At 38.5% G+C, this 11712-nt stretch overlaps 1 non-coding gene across 1 annotated transcript; it reads left to right on the forward strand.

Moving 5' to 3' along the window:
• The first annotated feature begins 3324 nt into the window (after positions 1-3324).
• On the forward strand, positions 3325-3435 carry LOC137730379 (small nucleolar RNA R71). Its single transcript, XR_011068139.1, has one exon. It is a non-coding gene; the product is annotated as a small nucleolar RNA R71 (small nucleolar RNA).
• Positions 3436-11712: the final 8277 nt, after the last annotated feature.

Consider the following 11712-nt stretch of genomic DNA (forward strand, 5'->3'; position numbering starts at 1 on the left):
AAATGGTCAGCCACAACATTATCACTTCCCTTCTTATCTCGAATTTCCAAGTCAAACTCTTGTAGTAAGAGTATCCATCTAATTAAGCGTGGCTTAGCATCCTTTTTTGTCATCAAGTACCTAAGGGCTGCATGATCAGAAAACACAATAACTTTTGATCCAACAAGATATGACCGAAACTTCTCTAAGGCAAAAACAATAGCAAGCAACTCCTTTTCAGTTGTGGAATAGTTAAGTTGAGCATCATTTAGAGTCCGGCTTGCATAGTAGATCACGTGTGGGAGCTTGTTCACCCTTTGCCCTAAAACTGCACCAATAGCATAGTCAGAGGCATCACACATTAATTCAAAAGGTAAAGACCAATCTGGTGCCATAATAATAGGGGTTGAGGTTAATTCATGTTTCAAAGTATTGAATGCATCCATACAAGCTTTATCAAAATGAAATACAACATCTTTAGCTAACAGATTGCATAATGGACGAGTGATCATTGAAAAGTTCTTAATGAAACGACGATAAAAACCCGCATGTCCCAAAAAACTTCTTACTCCCTTCACGGTTGTGGGAGCTGCCATATTGGTGATGATGTCAATTTTGGCTTTGTCCACCTCCATTCCTTGGCTAGAGATTACATGCCCCAACACAATTCCTTGTTTCACCATAAATTGGCACTTTTCCCAATTGAGAACCAAATTTGTTTCCTGACATCTTTGAAGTACTAAAGAGAGATGGTTAAGACATTCATCAAAAGAGGAACCAAACACTGAAAAGTCATCCATAAATACCTCAATGAATCTTTCTACCATGTCAGAAAAGATTGCCAATATGCATCTTTGGAATGTTGCTGGAGCATTGCAAAGTCCAAAAGGCATTCTCCTATATGCAAATGTGCCAAACGGGTAAGTAAAGGTAGTTTTCTCTTGATCCTCCGGAGCAATTGCAATTTGATTGTAACCTGAGTAACCATCAAGAAAACAATAGTGTGAGTAACCTGCCAATCTCTCAAGCATTTGATCTATGAAAGGCATAGGAAAGTAATCTTTTCTAGTGCTAGAATTCAACTTCCTGTAATCGGTGCAAACACGCCAACTAGCCGTGTGCTTTGTGGGCACAAGCTCTTTGTTTTCATTCTTCATCACCGTGATTCCCACCTTCTTAGGTACCACCTGAATAGCACTCACCCATTTGTTATCAGAAATGGGATATATGATCCCCACATCTAACAACTTCAACACTTCATTCCTCACAACTTCCTTCATGTGTGGATTGAGCCTCCTTTGTGGTTCACGGGTTGACTTTGCTCCCTCTTCCAAAAGAATCCTATGCATGCACATGGTAGGGCTTATTCCCTTGATATCTGCAATAGACCAACCAATAACTGATTTGAACTCTTTTAACACCCTAATTAGTTTATCTTCTTCATTTGGGGTGAGGTCAGAAGTTATGATAACTGGAAGAGTTTCAAATTCAGCTAGATATGCATACTTTAGATGTGGTGGAAGTGGTTTAAGTTCAAGTTTTGGTGCCTTAATAGTGGAAGGGGTTAAATGTGACCTCGATGGTTCTAAAGGCTCTAAAAGAGGTAAAATATTCAAAGGATACGGTGCCAATGCTTCCAAGGCAGCTACCTCTTCCATGAGTGCATCTTCTTCATCAAACTCATCTTGAGATTGACTCAAAACAGTTTGTAATGGTTCATTAGATTGTGCCTGCAAGAACTTAGCGAAAACAAGCGAATCAAGCACATCAATGGCATAACAATCAAGAGATGAAGAAGGATGTGAAAGAGACTCAAACACTTTGAATTGAACGGTCTCTCCTAGCACTGTCATAGTGAGGAGTCCATTTTGCACATCAATGATGGTCTTGGCCGTGGCCATAAACGGTCTCCCAAGCAAAATAGGCAACTCTCGGTTATGTATAGGAGCTTCTTCCATGTCCAACACTACAAAATCTGCAGGCAAGATTAGTTTATCAATTTGAACTAGAATATCCTCTACTATACCTCTTGGATATTTCACGGATCTGTCCGCAAGTTGTAATGAGATGGTGGTGGCTTTCAATTCCCCCAAACCTAGTTGAAGGTACACGGAATAAGGCATTAAGTTGATGCTAGCACCTAAGTCAAGCATCGCCTTCTCTACCTTCTTGTCCCCTATGGTGATGTTGATAGAAAAACTTCCTAGATCCTTGAGCTTTCGTGGAAGTTTTCTTTGCAACACGGCACTTACATTCTCGGACACCACTACCTTCTCATGTGGTCCATACTTCCTTTTGTAGTTGTTTAACTCTTTGAAGAACTTCCCATAAGCTGGCATGTTCCTAATGACATCAAGCAAAGGTAAGTTAACATTTACCTTACTTAGAATATCAAAAATTTCCTTAAATGACTTATCCTGCTTACTCTTGGCAAGTCTTCCAGGGAATGGTATTGGTGGAGTGTAAGGTTTCTCGGCCTTGTGAAGATTTGGTGCTTCAAACGAGGGAGTAGCATGGCTTGGTTCCTCATTTGGTTTCTCATTTTCTCCTTGAGTAACCCCTGCATTCACATGATCAGATTCATTAGTAACTTCATTGCCAACTCTATTATTGATAACCTTACCACTTTTAAGTGTAGTGATTGCTTTGGCTTGCTCTTGGTTCCTTTGGAGTATCACGGGTTGGCTTGGAAACTTTCCAACCCCTCTTTGGCTCAAGGCATCTGCAATCTGCCCCAATTGTGTCTCCATTTTGGTTAGAGCCGCCGAATGTTGTTGGAGAGTGCTATTGGTGGTTTGTTGGAATTGCAAGGTATTTTGGGCTAACAATTTAACCGTATCCTCAAGAATAGGTTTTGGTTGGAAGTTTTGGAATTGATTGTTGTTCTTCCACGAAAGATTGGGATGATCTCTCCAACTTGGGTTATATGTATTGGAATACACATCATTCCTTGGCCTTTGATTGTAAGAATTCATGAGGTTCACTTGCTCTTGGACATACTCGGGGTAAGCCTCCCTAGATGGACATTGATGAGTAAGGTGGCTTGGTATGTTGCAAATGGCACACACTTCACTTGCTTTTGGCACCATGTTGAGCACGGATTCAAGCTTCTTTTCTAGGTTAGCTACCTGCAAAGAAAGATCATGATTAGAGCTTGTTTCATATACTCCAACTCTCTTACCCCTTACATCTTTGTGTTGAGCATTAGATCCCAACATCTCATAAATGTTATATGACTCTTGAGCATTCTTTTTCTTCAAAGCTCCACCTACTGCATTATCAACAGTTGATTGACATGTTTGGGTTAGTCCATCATAGAAAATTTGCATTTGTAAGTGAAGAGGTAACCCATGGTGTGGACATTGCAACAAAAGGCCTTTAAAGCGCTCCCAACACTTATTGAAAGGTTCTCCATCATCTTGTTTGAAGTTGAAGATTTGTCCCCTTAATGTGGCTGTCTTTTGAGTGGAAAAGAACTTTTCCAAAAACTTCTTAGCCACGGCATCCCATGTGGTGAGTGAACCAGGTACTAGAGTCATTAACCAACCCTTGGCCTTATCTTTCAAGGTGTAAGGGAACACTCTCATCCTCAGATTTGCTTCACTTACTCCCTGTAAAGGTAACCCACTCACAACATTGTAAAATTCTTTAATATGAGCTAAAGGATCTTCATTAGGTAAGCCATAAAAAGAAGGAAACATATGGAAATGTGAAGATTTAAGATCATAGTTTCTAGCTTCTGTGGGCAGCAAGATGCATGAAGGTGAATTTGGTATGATTGGTTGAGCAAAATCCTCCAAAGCTCGAAGATCATCTTGGTTGCCCGCCATCTCTTCTTCTCTTTCCCAATTAAAGTGCTCAGATCCTTCACTTATTGGACTAGACGGTTTCCCTTCCTCTTCTTCACAGACAATGGAGGAACTTGTTGGCACAAAGCTTTCCAAAGTGTTGCCCTTTAACCGTTCAATTCTTTGGCCTAATTCAGCAAGTCTATTTGACATATACTACCTGAAACAAGATAAAACAAGTTTGAATAAAAATCAGAAATCTACTTAAAATGAAAAGAACAAGGTTTAATATCAAAACAAGCAATTATAAGGGACTGAAATCAGTCCCCGGCAACGGCGCCATTTTGATTGATGTTTTCCTTCTTCATGCTAGAATATGTTTAGTATAATGGCACAAGTAAGGGTGTCGAATCCACAGGGACTAATTGGACCTATATAATCACTTGTTTTGCAAGAACTCTTTACTAGAGAAATAAAACTAATCAATGTAGGCAGATTTGTTGTTGTACCTTGAAAGCATAAAGAAATGAAGTAAACACAAAATGAATGAATCAACAGCTAATAAAATGAGATAGTACCAATGGAGATGAAGCTAGGGATTCGATTTTACCATTGCTAACCCAAGGCCATGCTTGTTGAATCAGATTATACTCATCCATCTACCTATTTCTTGAGTTTGTTTCACTTAGATATGATCAACCATATGATGTGTGGATTTGATCAAATGTCTCTAATCATGAGCCTAATTGTGATGTGCAACTTTGGCTCCTAATCAAGAATATGTAGTGCACAAGAAACTTTCACAAAACCAAAGGGAACACTTGGCAGGATGTTTGCAAAACATTCCCTTCATTCATTCACATATCCACCAAGATTATGCATGATGTGTGCTTTAATCTTGGCTAAACAACCTGTGGTTAATTCAAATGATGATCAAGCATTAAAATCAACACCCTAAGTCACAATTAAATCGGAGAATGAAACAAGAAATAGATAGATTAAATGAGAATTCTGAATTAACTACATAGCAATCTTGCAAGGCTACATCGAATCCCTAGAGAGAGATTAGTTACACTTCATGTTTACAAAAGGTTTGACATAAAAATATATAACATGAGTGAACATAGGATTAAGAAGAAAGAACCCTTGAAGCAAAACTGATGTCGAAATCCCTTAAGAGTTGCCTTCGGTGTTGGTGCTCCAAGTGTGTTGTAAATGAAGGTGGAGCGGCTAAGGTTGAATGGTTTCTGCGAATGGGAGAGTGTATGGAATGGAATGAAGCCGAGAAGAGATTGTGTAGAAATGGAAGGGGATTTGCGGCAAAAGGGAAAGATTGGATGTGTTTGTGGTGTCTTGTGTATGAAAATGAGATGTGTTTTTTGTGTATGAATGCATGGGTTTTTATAGGGGGAATGGGAGAATAAGTGGGTGATTGTTTAAGAGTGAATGTGGTTGTTATGATTGAGAGTGCATGTGGATGAAATAATGATGGAAAAAGAGCTAGGTTGTTGGTGTGTGAATGCATGTGTTGAATGATTAGAGTGCATGTGGGTGAATATGTGGTTGAAATGATGAAGTAGGAAGGTGGAAATGCATGTGTTGAATTGGTGGTGCAATGATGAAAGAGTAAGTGCATGTGTGTGTGAATGGTGGTGCAATGATGAAAGAGTAAGTGCATGTGTGTGTGAATGCATGTGGCTAAGGGTTGTTGATTGGGCTAGAGGTTTTGCATGGCTCAAAGGATTGTTTGATTGGGCTAGGCCCTTTGTTTTATGTCCAAAGTGCATACAAGGCTTTCAAATTCGTCCAACACTTTGGCTCCAAGCATATGCTATCCATTCCAAGCCCAATTTTGCTCCAAAATGCTCCAAAATGCATCTTTTTTCTTCCTTAGCCATATGAACCTAAAAACACACGAAAATGGCTTAAACTACTAAAACAACTATGAATTAACAACATAGATGCACGAAAACAAGCTAAGTAAGTCGCCTAAATATGCTCCTATCAGTGCTTTGGTTGACAAAACACTGGTGGCTACCAAGATCTTAATTGCAAACCGAGCCTTGAATGAACAACAATACGAAGGTGTTAGGCAAAGAGGCATCCCACGGTAGCAGGTCCATGAGGTAAGTTCAATAGCTGAAATTCAATCTCAATTAGCTAACCTCACTATGCTTGTATCTCAGGTTGCCGAACAATGCAAAGTGCAAGGAATTACACCAAGTGTGTGTGGCGTGTGCTCTATGCAAGGGCACCTCAATGATCAGTGTCCCCAATTGATAGAGAATGGAGGATGGGAAAGCGCCAATGCCATAGGTTATCAAGGTCAAAATCAGTAAAGGAATGATCCATACTCAAATACATACAATCCGGGATAGAGAGATCACCCAAATTTCAAGTGGAGGGAGCCTCAACAACTTCAACAACAAGGAGGATTTCGACATCCACCCCCTGGGATATATCAAAGGCCATTCGCACAATCTCAAGCTCAATCACAAACTGCTCAACCAAACTCAGGTTCGCTATTTGATAATGATCAAGCTATTCAATTACTAACTTCTGTATCGTAGGGATTACAAAATCAAAATAATAGAATAGCGAACAAGGACAAGGAGATGAGTGACATGAAGAAGCAAATAGGGCAGATCTCAGAGTTCCTTGGGTAGTTTCGTGAACAAGGTAAACTTCCTAGTTCAACCGTTGTGAATCTAAAGGGAGGCATTGAAACCGCCAAGGCCATTACATTGAGAAGTCCCAATGAGCTTGGAAATCACACAAAACCATCCAAACAAGGCCTTAACCAGGATGAAGAGCTGTTGCAAGAAAAAGAATAGCAACCAAAGGCCATGACAAGGGAAGACCAATCCTTGCCGCAGCCCTCTCAGGCCTCAAAACCGTCCCAAACCACCAAGGTAAGTCCAAATTTGAATTTTTTTAGTTCTATTCCATTAAATATGCCCTTTCCTAGCAAGTTTATGCAATCTAAGAAAGAGGAGGCTGAAAAAGACATTCTGGAGACATTTGATAGGAGTATATTTATGCGACTTAGTTAGCTTGTTTTCTTGCATTTAGATAGTTAGTTGCTATTTATTATAGTGATTTAAGCTATTTTTGTATGTTGGTAGGTTTATATGACAAAGTTGGCAAGAAGGTGCAATTTGGAGCATTTTAGAGCAGTTTTGGGCTTGGAATGGATTGCACATGCATGGAGCAAGGTGGATGGACGAATTTGAAGATCAAAAGAGGCTAGGAACATGCTACAAATTTGGAGAAACAAATTCAAGACAAAGAAGATAAGGAAAGAGTAAGAAACATGGAACATTATCCAAACAACCTTATCTTATCCAAACCTTATCCAACCTTATCTTATCTTATCCTATCCTAATCTTTTCGTACCTTAATTCCAGCTGCAAAGAGGATTCATTTTCACATTAAATCACCTAAATATCAGGTTCTAGAAGCCCTATTTTCATGCCCTAAGTTTATGCCACATGTAACCCTTCTAGAAGTTCTAGAATCTACCACAACAACCATTCCTTGTCCTCCCTAGAATCTGATTGAAAGTGTCCTTGTTCTTTGGTGATTTGGAGTCCTAATTCCCCTCTTTTTCAACCCAATTTTGTGCCTTCCCTTCTCCCTATAAATACATGATGCCGCAGCACTCATAAGACACCACCCTCTACCACAATTTCACACCACACCATCCACCACACCTCAAAAGCTTAAATTCAGAAAATTCCCTCTAGTGGCACAACTTTGCAAGGAGAAAGGAGAGGAGAACTTTAGCTGTGCCATCACATTCAAGTTTGGATTGCTGGAACGTCCTAGATGTATTCTATCTTTTGCTTTCAATGTTTAATTTATCTTTGTTCAAGTGCGAACATGAGGAGCTAAACTCGTTTTAGCTAGAGATGGATTCAAAGCCATGAATATACATATGTGATATGAATTGATTTCTTCCAGTTATTGTTTCGTAAAACATGAATGCGATTTGCTTATTTGTTTGATTGATAACTTATTCTTGTATGTTGATTAAGGGTGCACACCTAGTTTGCATGCATGAATTTGATGCTAGAATATAAGGGAATTTCACCTAATAGTTATGAACTTATATTTATAAGCAGTGGAGGTTGCTAGTCATAATCGTGTTAAGTAAATCCATGGTAGGAGTATCATGCAGTTCATAGTTACAAATGTCATGTCAATGCTTATGATTTTCACAAAGCTTAATGATCTTTGATTGTATCTCTATTATGCTATTCATGTAGGGAACTTGATAAGAATAATTTGGTTGTCGATGCATATTCCATCCAATTCAATGAATTTAGGAAAATCTGAAAGTTAATTTGTGTTTTTCACGATTAATATAGGGCATTGTCATTCATGGTTTAAAGGAATAATAACTGGAAATCGATTTGTATGCATGTGTCATGTGTGGAGATGAACCCTCTAGCTAGCCATTCACCCATATTTCACCCAATTTCGTCCAAGTTGTTTAGAGTCTTTAAAATCTATTTGTTTTTACCTTAATTTCGTCCAAAATCCAATCCCCCTTTACTTTGTTGTGTCAAATTAGTTAGAATCTGTCCAAACTTGTGTTTTTAAGTGTTTTGAGTCAAGTTAAAAGTAATTTTCGTCCAAATGATCCTTTATTGTCTAGTTTGAGTCTATTTGATTATTTTGTGCTGTTTTGAGTTTGTTTAGTTTGTTTTGAGTCATAAGAGTCTAGTTTTCTATTTTTTAGTCTAGTTTTGTGTTTTAGAGTTTAATTTGAGTAGATTAGCATCCCTTCTAATCCCCGGCCTAGAACGATCCCTACTTACACATACTACAATTATAGGGTTTAATTTGAGTGTTAGAATATATCACACCAAATTTTGGCGCCATTGCCAAGGGATTAGTAAAATTGCTAATCCCTCTGTTTGTTTGTTTATTTTTCTTTTCATATTTGATTTAGTTTTATTTCCTTGATTTCAGGTACTAGAGAAGCAAGACATGGCAATTGTTAATCTTCAAGCTCAAATAGCGAATCTTACTTCTTAGTTGTCACAGTATGCCGATGGGTCCACATTGCAAAGTGTCCCTACATTTGGTACTTCTTATAGGCAAGAATATCAAGCAAATCAACGTCCACAAAGAGGTTGGGAGAACGTCAATTCCTGGGGTTATAAAGATCATAATCAATCAGGGAACAATTTGTTTTCCAACATGTACAATTCAGATTGGAGTGATCATTCGAACTCTATGTGGTGGGAATCTCAACAAGTTCAACACGAAGGATATTGGCAGCTATAGGAAAAGTTCTATTCAAGACTTGTGCAGCCACCACAACCTCATATACAATATGCCCAACCAAACTCAGGTTCGTTATTAGATTGTGATCAAATTCTTGATGAATTAGTTTCTTTGGTGCAAGGCTCGCAAAATCAAGCCAAGGAGGCTCAACAAGGAGAATATTGGCAGCCATATGAGTAGTTCTATACAACGCCTATACAGCCACCACAGTCTGACCTGCAACAATTCTAACCGAATTCAAGTTCGTCAATAGATTGTGCTCAAATTCTTAATGTACTAACTTATTTGACGCAGGAATTACAAAATCAAGCCCAAGTGATGAATGAATTGAAGAATCAAATGGGAAAGATCGCAGAATTCATGGGGCAAATGCAAGAACAAAGTGAACTATCCGACTCAACTGTTGAAATTGCTGAAGCTATCACCTTGGAAAGTGGCATGGAGGTTGGAGATGAACCCAAGACGTCCAAACTAAGCCAAAACATGGATGAACAGCTACTGCGCCACCGCAAGGGAAGAACCACCCTTGTCGCAGCCCCACATACCCTCTATGTTGTCCACTACAACCAAGGTAAGCCCCAATTCAATTTGTCTTGACCCCATTCCACCAAATGTCCCTATTCCTTGCAGGATCATGCAATCCAAGGAAGAAAATCGTGAGAAAGGCATCTTCGAAACCTTTTCAAAGAATTAAGAGCAAGAAGTGGCTGGGGAATGTCTAGAATTTATCAAAGAGGATATACTTGAGAGAACAATTCCCAAAGAAACTGGATTTTATGACACGGGACAAGTCATAACTCTCAAAACACCAAATTTGGCTGAATTTCCTAGTCCTACAACTTTCGAAGGGGTGCTTATTCTTGAGTTCATGTCGGAGCACACAGGTAAGCCACCTCCTCCAATTTCACTTTCGTTTTCTGATAGGAGCATATTCGTGCGACTTAAATGGCTTGTTCTCATACATTTACGTTATGTTTCTTTAGTTATTTTAGTCCTTTATGCTTCTTTTGTGTGTTTTCAGGATAATAAGACGTGTTTGACGAAAGGATGCATTGTGGAGTGTTTTGGAGCACTATTGGGCTAAGGATGGATAGCTTATGCTTGGAGCCCAAGTGTTGGATCAAAGCCTCAATGCAATTACCAAGGAGAAGATGGAATTTACACTCCATAACCAGATTTGCGTCCTTAAACTCTTCTCTTTGTTAGTTACATTCTGCCATGTTTAGTATGTTTAGTTGCTTTTTGTGTGTTTACTTATGTTTTGTGTGAATCTATGCTTAAAACATTGAGGACAATGTTTGATTTAAGTGTGGGGGGGGGGGGGGGTAACTAAGTTTATTTGATGCAAATTCGTGGGATTTTATCACCCATAACTTCAAATGTTGTTTCTTACTGTTTTAAGGTGTTTTTAAGTTGTTTTAGAGTGTTTTAGTATGTTTTGTTTTTATAACTCCGAAAATCACATAAAAATTTGAAAAACATGTTTTGAAAGAGCCTAAAAAAAGTGTTTTGAGTCGTTTTTGTGTGTTTGTTGATAGGAGCATATTCATGCGACTTAAATGGCTTGTTCTCGTGCATTTACGTTATGTTTCTTTAGTTATTTTAGTACTTTAAGCTATTTTCGTGTGTTTGTAGGCCAAAAGGGCTAAAGGAGCAAAAAGATGCATTTTGGAGACGTTTGGAGCACTTTTGGGCTAAGGATGGAAAGCTTATGCTTGGAGCCAAAGTGTTGGACGAAATTGAAAACCTAATTGAAGACCAAAGTGTTGGAACCTTGTTCCCTTTAGTTTTAGGATATTTAAACCTTTCCTATATCCTTAGTCGTGCATAACATTCCAACATTCCACTCCTTCATTTATTACTTATCATATCATTCATTCATCTACATATCAATAACCACTTATCATTCATTTATTACTTATCATATCATTCATTCATCTACATATCAATAACCACTTATCATTCATTTATTACTTATCATATCATTCATTCATCTACATATCAATAACCACTTATCTTATCACTCAACATATCATTCATTTATCACTCAACATATCATTCACTTATCACTTATCTTATCATTCACTTACCACTCAACATATCACTCAACATATCATACACTTATCACTCATCACACTTCATCATTATACCACCATTCATTCTTTAAAACACATGCACATTCACACACACTTCACACAAACAACATTCACATGCAAACACAAGCTTTAACCAACAAACAAAACATACACACACATGCACTTACTCCTTCATCATTACACCACCTTCTCCATCTTTATTCCACATGCATTCATCATAATTCACCCTAGCTACCACCATTCACACACACATGCACTTATTCTTTCATCATTGCACCACCATTCACCATTCACACACACATGCACTTACTCCTTCATCATTACACCACCTTCTCCATCTTTATTCCACATGCATTCATCATAATTCACCCTAGCTACCACCATTCACACACACATGCACTTATTCTTTCATCATTGCACCACCATTCACCATTCACACACACATGCACTTACTCTTTCATCATTGCACCACCATTCACACACACATGCACTTACTCTTTCATCATTGCACCACCAATTCAACACATGCATTCACACACCAACAACCTAGCTCT

This window comes from Pyrus communis, chromosome 3 (assembly GCF_963583255.1).
Source record: "Pyrus communis chromosome 3, drPyrComm1.1, whole genome shotgun sequence".
Classification (NCBI taxonomy): domain Eukaryota; kingdom Viridiplantae; phylum Streptophyta; class Magnoliopsida; order Rosales; family Rosaceae; genus Pyrus; species Pyrus communis.